This window comes from Neophocaena asiaeorientalis, unplaced genomic scaffold (assembly GCF_003031525.2).
Source record: "Neophocaena asiaeorientalis asiaeorientalis breed wild unplaced genomic scaffold, Neophocaena_asiaeorientalis_V1.1 scaffold70, whole genome shotgun sequence".
Classification (NCBI taxonomy): Eukaryota; Metazoa; Chordata; class Mammalia; order Artiodactyla; family Phocoenidae; genus Neophocaena; species Neophocaena asiaeorientalis.
The window spans coordinates 10,714,831-10,728,451 of NW_020175410.1; the positions used below are offsets into that span (position 1 = coordinate 10,714,831).

The following is a 13,621-nucleotide window of genomic DNA, read 5'->3' on the forward strand; positions in this document are numbered from 1 at the left end:
GGCTTCTAAGTAAATCAGTCCACAATGAATGCCCAAGATATACGTTCATGAATACATGAATACATTATCTCCAAAAAGGGCCTCTTTGAAAGTACCCCACGCTTCTGAGAAAACCGCCCCGAGTCGGCACCTGCTACATCCATCTCCAGGCCCTCACCACATGGGATGTCTTGGAATTGCCTCTCTGACCTCTGAAGCTTCTTCGGAGATGGGCCAGGAACAGATCTTAAAATGTTTCCACCTGTAGCACATTCTCCACAGGGGACACCTGCTGTACAGACGACTCATTTCCAATTTCATTCTCACCAAATTAATTTGGTTTTGACCTACAGGAAAGGGTTAAATACAGGTCTGACCCCAGGTCAAATGCCACTGGCAAGTAAACAACCTGGGGTAGGGCCCCAAAAGTCATTGCCATTGGCCTGGGAGAAAGCAACCAACCTGAAATGGCATTTACACATTCAGAGCAGTTCATGCATTAATGTGAATTTAATGAGCACTAACAAACGGTACCAGTCGGCCACCACCGCCAGATGTTACCGTGCCCTTCCGGCCCTACGCAAATGTGCTCCTACTCTCTCTCTCCTCCCAAACTGCCTTTCTTGGAGGTCCCTTTCAGTGCAGAGTGCTTGAAATCATCAGTCACAGTGTACAGGATGGAGGGGCAAGACAAAGTGTCACAAGAAAATCGAACTTAATGGAATAAAACAGTATAAAAAATTAAAACTTGCTTCCATGGTTTTTAAATATATTACCTTCACTCAAGTATTATATTGATTTCATTGGCTCAAATGGAGTTTAAAAGAAATGACTTCACTTCCTCCACCTCCATCATTCATTCATATATCCATTCATTCAACAAATATTGATATTTACAGATGTTCTATAAGATCCAAAGCTCTATGGAGAGTCCCATTTCCATCACAATAAATCCTGAGATTTATAGTAACTCAAAATTTCAGCTCTAACCACTTAGAGAATGCATTATATGCATATTTAAATGCCCAAACAAATATGTATAGCCTGAAAAGCAGCTGTAAAAGTTCTTGATTATATTAAGCAAGTGATTTGTGGATGGAATATCCATTTTAAAAATATGGATATGTAAAGTATAGTATTGCAATTTAGATACTGAAATACAGTAATCTATATGCATGTGTGTAGATTGTGGAACCAACATCATTACTTTATAATCACACTAAATACATATTGGAAAGAATGTAAAACACTTTTGAGGAAAACTGTCATTATTAACACATTAACACAGTTATTACTAATGCATTATTACTAACACATACCTGTGAGACAAAAATGTGCACTTAAAATTTTGAAAAGTACACTGTTACCCAGATCTTTAGACAAATAGACCTTTAACATGTTAAATTATAAATAACACATCTAAATCTTTATATATAAAGATATTTCTGCTATCTTCCCATTAAAAGCCAGCTTGGAAGGTCCTGAACAAAATATTCACCTTGGCATGATGTATCTTCCTGACCCAAAAACCTAACACAAAGCCCAGTGAGGCACTAGCGGGAGGGAAGTTTCCTCTTCTGGTAAACCTTGGATGGAGAGGCAATTTTCAAAAGGCCACTAATCTGCTGGGAAGTAGCTCCATCTCTGAACCTTCTAGAGACAAGTATTTAAATCCAATGGATTCAGCAGCCGTTCCCTGGCACTTACTAAATACAACAAATGCAAAGGTGACAAAGCTCACGTTATGGGTTGAACTGTGTCCCCCTCCCCAAATTTGTATGTTGAAATCCTAACCCCCAGTACCTCAGAATGTGACCTTATTTGGAAATAGTGTCATTGCAGATATAGTTAGTTAAGATGAGGGCATGCTGGAGTAGTGCAGGCACCAAGTCCAGCATGAGTAGTGTCTTTATAAAAAGGGGAGATTTAAACACAGATTCACATGCAGGGAGAATGCCATTGAAGATGAAGGCGAAGACTGGGGAATGCTTCTAGAAGCTGAGAAGTGCCAAGGCTGGCCAGTAAACCACCAGAGACATAGAACAGATTCTTCCTCATAGCCCTCAGAAGGAACCAACCCTGCCAACATCTTGATCTTGGAATTCTAGCTTCCAGAACTGTGAGACATTCAATTTCTACAGTTTAAACTGCCCAGTTTATAGGACATTGTTATGGCAAGCCCTAGCAAACTAATAAAGCCAGTAGCGTGCCTTACCTTCTATGATCTTATAATCTAGTAGAAGAGATAATGAGATATACAATAATAACAACTAAAGCAGTGATGAATGCTTTACTTGTATCATCTAATTTATTTATCGGAACTTGGTACTACCAACCTAATTTTATAGGTGAGGGGACAGAGTAATTTCCCCCAAAGAAACTCCCAACCACGTTGAGCTTCAAGTTTTGTCTGGTTCTGCATGTTTTGATCTGATTTGATCTTTAACCATTATGCACACTACCTCCCTACCCACAGCTGTCATGAAACAGAAATGTCGTGGAGAAAAGCCTGAAGCACAGCAGGTGCGCTGCTCAGCTGCAGGGTAAGGAGGGGTGTGTGGAGGCTCTCAGAGGTGGACATCGCATGGTTCACTCTCCCAATTCCCGGAGGTCAGCGCATCTAACACTCAACTGAGGAGAAGTTAGGTTTCACACCCTTGAGAGCTAAACAGATGGGTTGCTTTATTTATCAAAACTATATATGCTACACCCACACTCTATTCTTATTTACTTTGTGGAATACACTCTCCTGAGACCTGACCAGCAACATTTACTACAAAGCATTGTTGTATTCCTTCAGCCAGACAGATTCGCAGCTTGCGTGGGAGCAACATTTCAAGGGAAGTAATTGGTCTGAGTTCAAGGCTGGAGTCTACCACTTGCCAGCCCCTGACTTTACATAGTTCGTAGAAACTCTCTGAGGCCTTTTTCCTCATCTGCTGAATTGGGATAATAACCCTGTCTTAAAACACAAATTTATTGTGAGAATAAACAAAAGTATTGATGTGAAATTGCTTTTTAAACCACCAGGAGAGTTGCAAACATCCATACAGAGAAACCGTCAAACAAATGTTGCCTTCGCTTGTATGTCAGAAAATATTTACTGAGCCCTTACTATGTGCCAGGTGCCAGGCACAGGACAGGGAACAAGAGAGACAAAAAAAAAAAAAAAAAATTCTGTGCTCATATCATGGAGCTTCCATGAGTTAGGGGAGAGAAACTGCAAACAAACAAATAAACAAAACATACACTGTGTCAGGTAAGTGAGATGGGGACAGAGAAAGCTGAAAAGGGACATCTGGCATGCTGATAAGGGGAGGAAGAGGTGAAATTTTAAATAGAGCGGTCAGGAAGGGCCACACTGAGCAAAAACTTCAAGGAGTTAAGGCGTGAGCCACGGGAAGATCCTGGGGAAGCAAAACTAACAACAAATAGATTCTTCCATCTCACTCCATAGACCCAAAGGGTGGAATAGGTCAAGGTCTAAATTACTTTATTATCAGCTCGTTTGACTACGGAAAACAATTGTGCTTTTATTAGAACCACCTAGTTTGTACATTCACATTTTTTAGTTCTTAAAACGAAGTCAGTTTCACCAAATGACTTTGGCTAGTCAGCTTTAAATAGTATCAAGTTCTCACCTTTCGCAGCTATAAGGATTTTTGTTTTAAAAAATCCTGGAAGAATCAAAAGCAACATCATGACAGAAGCGCCACTTAGAGCTTTTAGGAAATATATTATTCTATAAGGGCCTGGCAATAAAAAGGGCTAGACTGTGATAGAAGTGTGTTAGTTTATTTTTGAAGTAGGTGGGGAAACAGCAGGTTATCTAATTCTTTAAATAGAAAATACTTGCCCAGAGAGTATGTTTTCAATGAGTTCTTTTTTTTTTTCCCAATGAGTTCTTAAATGAGTTCTTATAATATGTGCAAAGTCCCATAATGAAATACTGTGAATAAAAGAGAAATAAATTTAAAAAACAGTACCTGCCTTTTTTAAGTAGTTACAAACCAGTTGTAGGCATTAATTTTGAGTGGCCGCAGAATTCTTTGTCTATCATCCTTTGAAAGACAGAAAGTGAGTGTTTCAGTGGATTTGTTAAGGAAATAAAACACAAGAGACTGGTTTGTTTCTCTGCATACTGATATGTTTGCCTTGCTCAGCAAAGAGAGTATATTTTTCTTTAAGACTCTGGTTTCCTTTCTGGTGCAATTGGAATTACTTCTGTTGAAAACATTTTCAAAACAGTTAAATAACTTTAAAGAAAAGGATTTATGTAGAACCGCTACAGACTACTGATATATGAGTTGTGCTACTTAGTTCATACCCGGTTACATTTCCTCTGAGACTGGAGGGAAAAAAATCACCACCCATGTACAGTTTCCTGTACCAGGTACACAAGAGAAATTAAACTACTGGCAGAAGTTAACTGCCTGTCAGCCCAAGGGGCTAATTTCAAACAACAGCATCTTTTAGACATTATTTTATTTAGCACCCAAATTCTACCGTCTGCAGTTGTTGCCTTCTTTCTCCCTAGTTGGAAAAAAGTTTGCTCATCACTTCTCCTTCCTTAAGATTTTCTCAATGTCTAAACACAAGTAATTGCACACTTAGTGCAACACACTTAGTGCAGGGCCTCACCCCTTATATGAGCTCCCAAAAGGTTAGCTTCCTCCACCAGTGAGTGGCTGAGAATGAAGTCAATGTCACCAATTGGAATACGCCACAGTCCTCTGAGTGCTGAGCTGCTCTGATGGCCTCACAAATTTGAGACTTTGGAAAGGAAGTGCAGGGGACCGTTCGTCAGTGTTGGCAATACAACATCAAAATCCCTTTCTGTCTTGGGGGGGGGCGGGATTCCCCTTGCACTACTGTTGTATTGGCGCCTTGCTGGACCCTACTTTATTCTCCTGACGTCCTGGGGAGACATTTTCCTGCTCTCCATTTCCTGGTGACCAGGACACAGGCAGGATCTGGGCAGTGTCCTAACAGGGGCTTTGCTCCTAACAGGGGCTTTGTCTCTGGAGCCAGGAGGCAAAGCTGAGGGGACAGTTAGGACTAACGAGGGGCAACATGCAGCGGTGTCTGACATCCTGGCCAGACTACTCCAGAGCTCCACGGTCTGGGTTCCCTTGGTCTTGCCCTTTTCCAAACCTGTTCCTTCTGCCTCCTGTTGATTCTGTGAGTACCAGATTTCCTTCCAATAAATCTCACTAGAGGTGGTGTCAGCACCAGATTTCCTTCCAATAAATCCCATTGGACTCAGTGCCTGCTGCTTGAAACCAGAATCCCGAGTGATATGGGGTGGCCCTCTGTGAAGAGAAGGGCTTGGGTTTTATGAGGTCAGTGGGTTCTTGCCTTCCCCGGCTCTTTCAGGGCCTGAAAAACCCCAGGATAAGAGGGTTTGAGTGCCTGGCCTGAGCCCTTGACACCCTGCTCCTGCCTTTTCACAAGGGGGCTGTGGCCTCATGGAGGACCGCTAAGTCAGGTCAGGGGGAGAAGGACAGCAGGGAGCAGAGTGGGCCATTTCACTACATCCTTCTCGAAAGGGGCAAGAACAAAGCAATTACCATATGACTTCGAATCAAACAGGCCAAAGACTGTAAGATACACAATTACTTTATGTACCACTAAGAAAACCGATTACTGCTAATTAAACTATAACATAAATCAATTCTAATGTGAAAAATTGTGAATGTTGAAACTGATAAAATAATTAGTGGCTTAGAAATGAATAGAACGCTAGCTTCCAAAAGATAAAAGGGATGGCAAGAACACAGAGTCAATTCCAAATCAAACTTACTACTGTGCTACTGTTGGTGAACAGACTTGGCGAGATACAAAAGCTCTTTTTTTGTTTTTTGTGTTTTAGATGTATTGCACTTAACTTACGAGCAAATGCCCTAGTCACTTTTATATAAGTCTATGTATGACTATTTCAGATAGGGATTCTTTTTATAACATATTTAAAATTTTTTATAGAAAAACACAGCTAATCTCTCAAATTAAAATTTATTTTCGATTTAAAAAATAATTCACCTTAATGAAGATATTCTTTACAGTTCTGTCTTTGGCTTCATCTTTTCTCATATCAAATGCCACTCTGGATAATATTTACATCTGTCTTCCATCATCACCCACAAATGGATGTCTCCTGCCAAGATATCCCTTCTAGGCTCCAGATTCTGTATTGTACATTCCAACATGAATGTCCTCCAGGCACCTCACACTCGACATGTTCAAAGCAGAACTCCCACCTTCCGCTGAGATCTGCTCCTTTGGCTACATTCTCCACCCCACCTAACGGTACCACCTTACACATGGGTTCACAGTTGGATATCACAGTACCACCTTTAATTCATCTTTTCCATCAGAGCTTATGGGGTCTCTAAGTCCTCTCAATTCCTCCTCCAAAATCTGTCTTAGGGCTTCCCTGGTGGCGCAGTGGTTGAGAGTCTGCCTGCCAATGCAGGGGACACTGGTTCGAGCCCTGGTCTGGGAAGATCCCACATGCTGCGGAGCAACTAGACCCGTGAGCCACAACTACTGAGCCTGCGCGTCTGGAACCTGTGCTCCGCAACAAGAGAGGCCGCAACAGTGAGAGACCCGCGCACCGCGATGAAGAGTGGCCCCCACTCGCCGCAACTGGAGAAAGCCCTCGAACAGAAACGAAGACCCAACACAGCCAAAAATAATAAAAATAAATAAATAAATAAAGTGTGACTAGTGTGGCTAGGGAACTGGATTTAAAAAAAAAAAAAAAAATCTATCTTAAATCCACCTCTGTCTTTTCTGCACTGCCCTCACCCAGGCCATTGCCATCTCTCTCCTGGAGTATTACAATAGCCTTTTGACTGTTCTTTCTACTACTACCAGTCTTGCTCTGGATTTCTAGTAGTTTCATTTTTATTTAAAAAATACATCTGTTTATCCTCTCTCCACCAAAAACAAATTCTGTAGTTTCCTATAAATTTCAGTATAAAACCCCATAACTTCTTGTCTCTTCTACCTCAGTTTGCATTTTGGACAATGCACAATCACCCAAAATCCCAGTAGGTACATGCCTCAAAGTCAACGCGCATTATTTTTTTCTGCCTGTCTTGGTCTTCCCTCCAATGTCCAGGAGGTGATTATTACTAACTCTTTGTGATGCATCTCTGGAGCTTTAACACTTCCCCGCAAGCAGATTTGTTGACCCCTTCCATTGTTCCACACATTGACCCCTTCCACTGTTCCCCCTTGTATCTCTATGATAACACAGCCAAGCCCACTTGAAATTAGGTTTCGCATTTATCTCCAGAACCAGACAAAAAGTCCCTCAAAGACCCACGCTTGTTTGTATCATCAACGTCAAGTACAAACTCTAGCAAGAACAAGATGGGTGATTGTTCTGGAAAGGTAGTGTGAACCACACCATGTAGGACCTTGAATGACAGAACAAGTTTGGACTTCTTTCTGGAGATCAGTATCCCCCTTTTTTAATAAACATACATCTCATTTAATCCATAAATATTATTTAAATTTTAAAAAGGAATTCAAGGCACTGGAGATGCTAAATATGACTTTTGAAACCTCACTTATCTCCTGCCCAGCCAGCTCTTTATGTATATTCTAGTATATCTAAGGGGCGGTCTGACCTTTGATGAAAATTATTGCTGCCATCCAGCCCTGCAGAGAAACTGGAGGCTTTTAAAAATTCAAGAGACAAGGTCTGATTTTGTTTAAGAATATGGAGGCTGGAGGGGAGTGGGAGAGCCTGGAATGAGGGGGACAGTTAGAAGGTAAGCTATAGCCATAATCCAAGAAACAGATGATAAGAATTTGGCTTAGCATGGTTCAGTTGCCAGTAGGCGTGATGAATCGTACTGTGAATGTAGACATGTGTTTGTACAGCAGACAGTGAGGGCTCCCGTACAGAACTCACTCAAGTCACCTTATCCTTGGACCAGCTTCATGTACAGTTTGCCAATTTCACCAGGAGTCCAAAGAGAGGCACCCTCCCGATACGTATCACGGCAGCCAAAATAAAGTATAGCATGCACCACTGAACGCTTACACAAACCAAGGTGAGCGCCTCTGTACTTTAAAAATATGCGGCAAAGACATATTTTGTGGGATTTTCAGTAAGCACTTTGTTAAATATACTACATGCTAATATTTAAAAAAACCTTCACTTTCTGGTCTAGAAAAATCTGGCCAGAGTAAAGAAAACATACATTTCTCATCGTACAGAGCACTCCTGTTAACACTCTAGGCCACATCAGTTCTCTCCTAAGGCTCTAACATGACAGTACTTGGAAAGTTTACTTCCTGATGGAATGTCACACAAGGCATTGCAAATGGGAGGAAATGAAAGAAAATATTCAAAACAAGAGAGGAAGCCAGAGAATGGTACTTTTTAGCAGCTGTTTCTGAAACTTGTAACTGTGCTGATATATAATGTGTGTGCAGTAAATATGTGCTGAATTGAGCTGATGTGGATTAATGAGCTTGTGTGGAAGGACAGAGACCAGGAAGGGAATGCCCTTCTAGAGATGTCCAGGCAGGAGCCCATGGGTAACTTCAGCATTTGATGTTTGGGGATGGGAAGATGTGATTGATCTCCATTTCCATAAATTTTCCTCCTTAAAAACCATCTATGGCTCCCTATTTCCTAGAGCATCTCAACATTTAAGGCCAATCACTAGCTGACTTCAATTAATTCTCCAGCACTGCCCAGAGCAGAATAGTCCTTAGCTCACCTGTATATGAAACAGGCCAAGTGTGTTGCCAGAAACCACCCCCCGCATCTTTCCTCTCTTTATTCTTTTATATTTTTGAGGTCCCCATGTCCTAAGCTTTCTCAGGAAGTCATGGAGCTTTCAGCCGTGATCAGTTGAGTGAACTAATTCATACTAATGGATTAGAGAATGGTAACCCCAATAAATTAATCTCTAATGGTGCAGGAGCTGGGAGGGAGGTTTTCAAACAGCCAAGCCACTCCTCAAATCAGTCCTCTGTTCTGCATCCTTGGAAGCAGAACCATCATTGCACAACTCCAGAAAGAGCACTCCCATTGTACTCTATGTTAATAGGGACTCCTTGACTTGTACAGGGCACAGGTTCTATATCTATTCTATATCTAGCTTTATTTGTATAGAGGCATAAACACACACACACACACACACACACACATTCTGGGCAATAATTCAAAACACTAGAAAATGCAATTTTTGTCTGCTTGGAGAGGGAGAAGGGACTCCTAACTTTCTTTTCCAGACTTAAATCCCTTTTGCTGTCTACTTTTGATTTTGGACAATCCCATACCCTTCTCTTTGTTTCCTCTATCACTTCTTCAAAGATGCAATTTTGCACTTCCTCTCAGTGGGAGCATGGCTTGTGAAAAAGAACACTGGGGTCACAGGGACAGGGATGTCGTCATACCTAACTTTCAGCAGCAACTATAGATATGTCCCAGAGAAAAGTAAATCTCAAGGACTCCAGGTACTAAAATGGTTGCTATGTTATTCTAGCTAGTAAAAACAAGAGTAAAATAAGTAGAAACCGTTTAGAAACATTATTTTGCTTGTAAGGAAACTGTTCATAAGGAAAACATGGTACCTTTCATCTTTAAGCCTGTCAACTCTGACATTTAATGTCAGAGCAGTCATCACATCCACCACCGCACATAGATGTCATCCCACTATTACATGTTCTCTAAGTGACTCAGTTATACATACACACACACACACACACACACACACACACACACATTCTTTTTCATACTTTTCCATTATAGTTTATCCCAGGACATTGAATATGGTTCCCTGTGCTACACAATAGGACCTTGTTGTCCATCCATTCTATACGTAATAGGTCGCATCTACTAACCCCAATCTCCCAGTCTATCCCTCCCCCTCCTGCCCTCCCAACCACAAGTCTCTTCTCTATGTGAGTCTGTTTCTGCATTCTTTCTGTTAACAAGAGAATCAAATCTTGTTAATCCTACCTCTTTGTATCCCCTTCACTTGCACAACTGCCTCTGTCCTCTCCATTTTTCTCCCTCCTTCTCTTTGGTAAAGGCACCATGGTTGTTTATGTGGCTTACTGTCAGGTCTCCTAGCTAGCATTCTTACCTCCAGCTGCTCTCTATGCCTACCCTTGACAGTGTATGACAATCTACACTGTCAGATTAATGCTCTAAAAACAGAACTCTGCTCGCATAAATTTCCCAGTGAAATCCCTTGATAGTTTCCATGACATGCAGAATAAAAGCTGGATTCCTTGGCCTAGTCTCCAAGTCTTCCAGGGTCTGACTCCAACATGTGTTTCCTGCTCAACTGCCTCTACCATGTTAATCCCCTCTCACCCCTGTCAGTACACACACTCCAGTCAGCTGACACTGACACTGTGATTGCTGTACAAACTACCACCTTCTATCTGTCCTTTGGTTCATGTCGTTCCCTCAGGCAGACTCTTTCCCTCCCTTCCCTTTACAAAATACGAGCACCTAATACGTGTCAAGCACTATTCCAGGTGCTGGAATTAGAGCAGTGAACAAAGCAGACAAAACCTCCTGTCTTCATGGCACTTGCATTCTAGTGGTGGAGACAGAAAATTGACAAGATAAACCAGTAAAGTCTACAGTACGTTAGAGAGTTGCAAGTGCTAAAGAGAAAAGCAACACAGGGAGGTGGTGGGTATCACAATTTTACATAGGTAGCTGGGAGGTCCTTACTGAGAGGTGGCATTTGAAGAAAAGACTCAAGGAACTCAGAGATCGAGCTACATGGATAGCTGGAGAAAGCATTCTAGGTAGAGGAAGCAAAAGCACAAGGGCAGGATTTTGCCGGGAATATTCAAGGCCTTGAATACCTTTGTATCTTCCCTGCATGTAAAATCCATCTATACTTCAAGATCTTATTCTAACAACCCCCAGCTCCCCAAATCTCTCCTGTTCACCCTTGTTGGAAGGGATTTCTTCCTCATTTAACCCTTCATAGCACTTGAGTCTGTCTTAACAACTTTCTATATCCAATCAAAGAACTATCATGTTTAAAAGTATGACATTTAGGGCTTCCCTGGTGGCGCAGCGGTTGAGAGTCCGCCTGCCGATGCAGGGGACATGGGTTCGTGCCCCGGTCCAGGAAGATCCCACATGCCGCAGAGCGGCTGGGCCTGTGAGCCGTGGCCGCTGAGCCTGCGCGTCCGGAGCCTGTGCTCCGCAACGGGAGAGGCCACAACAGTGAGTGGCCCGCGTACCACACACACACACACACAAATCTCTTAAAAAAAAGTATGACATTTATCATGCTCTACTTTATGTATGTGTTTTTATTTTAGGCAAAGCACATCCCTGTACATGTCTGAGCTTTCTTCTCCATCCAAAATTCTGAATTTCTTGGGATTAGGATGCATTAATTATTCATATTTATTTGCCCCAATATGGGTGTTAAGTAAATATTCTTGGCTGTTTTAAATGTTAATAATGTCATTTCCCCAGTGTTCTAAAAAGCACATTTTCTCAGTGGTTTCTCCAATGTTTTAACTGGATCACAAATCTCTTCACTCAATTTCAAATTTTAAGGTTCCTGTCCTTGATCACTAGGTCTCATCATCATTGCCAGCAACTCTTCTCTAAACTTACCCACTGTGAGGCTCATGGTCCTTTACTTTGTTTGGTGTCCTGATCACTGGTCACTAGGTATTTGCTCACTACCTAATGTATGCTCAGATCTGTTCTAGGCATCACGGAAAAACAACAGTTAACAATTCACTGAATCATATATGCCAAGCTTTGTGGTAAAGGTTTTATTCCATTAGCTTATTTAATACTCCTAACAACTCACGTATAAAGTTCTCTCTATACATGAGGCTTAGAAAAGAAGATGATCAACAAGGTTAGAGCTAGAGGAAGAATAGAGTCAAGATTCAAACTCATGTTTTCCAACTCCCAAACTTCCTTAACTTGCTGCTAACTCGAAGCAAACAGTATAAAGGAAGAAAAGGGAACTGTAATGCATATTGTGGCTTTGACCACCCAGAATCCACCAAGTCACATCTTTGACTAACAGTCTCTCTATTCTTCTTTGGTGGACCCATCCCTCCCCACTCTCAGCTAAGCAAATCCTTCTTAAGATTTAGAGGAACACTTTGTGTCTGAGGCAGTGACCAATGAGACTAAATCTCAGTATTTCTCTTTGGACTATCAGTAGAGTGACCGTAACATCTACTGTCCAAATTGGGATACTTCTCAGAGGGAACGGAGGTACAGTTACTACTTAAGCAGGACTGGAAGGTGTAAACGAGGACGGTCTGGGCAATCCAGGATGTGTGGTCACCCCTACCACAAGGAAGTGGACTCCTCTGTTATACTGCACTGTGTGGCTGTTCTAGCCAAAACAGGACACGTGGTTACTCTAACCATCAGGGAAGATTCCTCTCCTCCATTGGATTGGGTGTCATCCTAACAATGGAACCAAAGCTGTCCTGGCTCCCCATATGGAACTTGAAAAGAATCAATAAATAAAGCATGGGGACTTCCCTGGCGGTCCCATGGTTAAGACTCTGTGCTTCCACTGCAGGGGACACGGGTTCAATTCCTGGTAGGGGAACTAAGATCCCGCAAGCTGTGTAGCGCAGCCAAATAAATAAATAAGCGTGGCCAAGGGATGGATAGTGGTAACAGTTTGAAACCTAAATTGAGTAGTAGCTGAAGCCAGCATGTCCCTAGAATCTAGGGCCTAGATTTATACTCAGTAAGAGCCAACAAACATTTTTTCAGCTTAAGTAATTTGGGGTCGCTTTCTCTATCACTGGCAACCGAAAAAGTATGAATGGTCAGAAACTAGTAACTACTGACTACCTACTTTGTAGGTACTCTCTATTTCTCTTCATGAACTCTTTTAGCACACACACTAGCCTGCAAGGTAGCATAGGGTTAAATGCATGAGTCCTGCTGCCATGCTGCTCAAGTTCAAATCCTGTTCCTACCATTTAGTAGTAACCTTGGACTACTTACTTAACCCCCTGTGCCTCAGTTTTCTCATCTACTGATTACAAATTGTCCTCCTTGGTTAATGATGATTCTGAGTCTCAGAAAACTGAGACTCAAAGAGGTTAAATAAGCTTCTGAAAGTCAGACAGCTACTAAATTATAAAGGCAGATTTTTTAACCCAAGTTTTTTGAGGTATCAAATTCCATTCTGTTTCAACTGCGTCTACACTGTCCCAGTTGCTTAGACTAAGCTGTGAAGGATGGAGATGTCTCAATGGGTTTGGAGGTAAGAATAAGCATAGCCAGTGGAGAGGAAACGTCGTGGAAGAGGCAAAGCAGTTTTGGAGCACAGTTGAAAAAAAAAGTTGCCACCCATATTTATTCACACAGACCCCAGCTTCTCTTGCCTATCTCAGTTTCAGTATTGTTTTAGCACAGTGAGTGGGTTGCTTCACAATCCATGTGTAGATTCAGAAGTGTTCCCACCTACTGCAGGGAGGTCTACTTGAACAATCTTGTTTCCTCCAGTACGAGACTATGCCTACAGGATGTGCCCTGCTCCATCTCTTACTAAATGGGTTACTCTGCCCTTTGCCAACCCTGCTTCAACTGAGCTAGCTTTCTAGCTTTTCCTGATCTTGCCAAGAACTCTCATATCTCATAGCT

The 13,621-nt window shown here is 41.9% G+C and overlaps 1 protein-coding gene across 4 annotated transcripts in view; it reads right to left on the reverse strand.

Moving 5' to 3' along the window:
- The window catches only part of DYNC1I1 (dynein cytoplasmic 1 intermediate chain 1), a 333,033-nt gene that overhangs the window by 133,935 nt on the left and 185,477 nt on the right, over window positions 1-13,621 (reverse strand). The window lies entirely within an intron of this gene.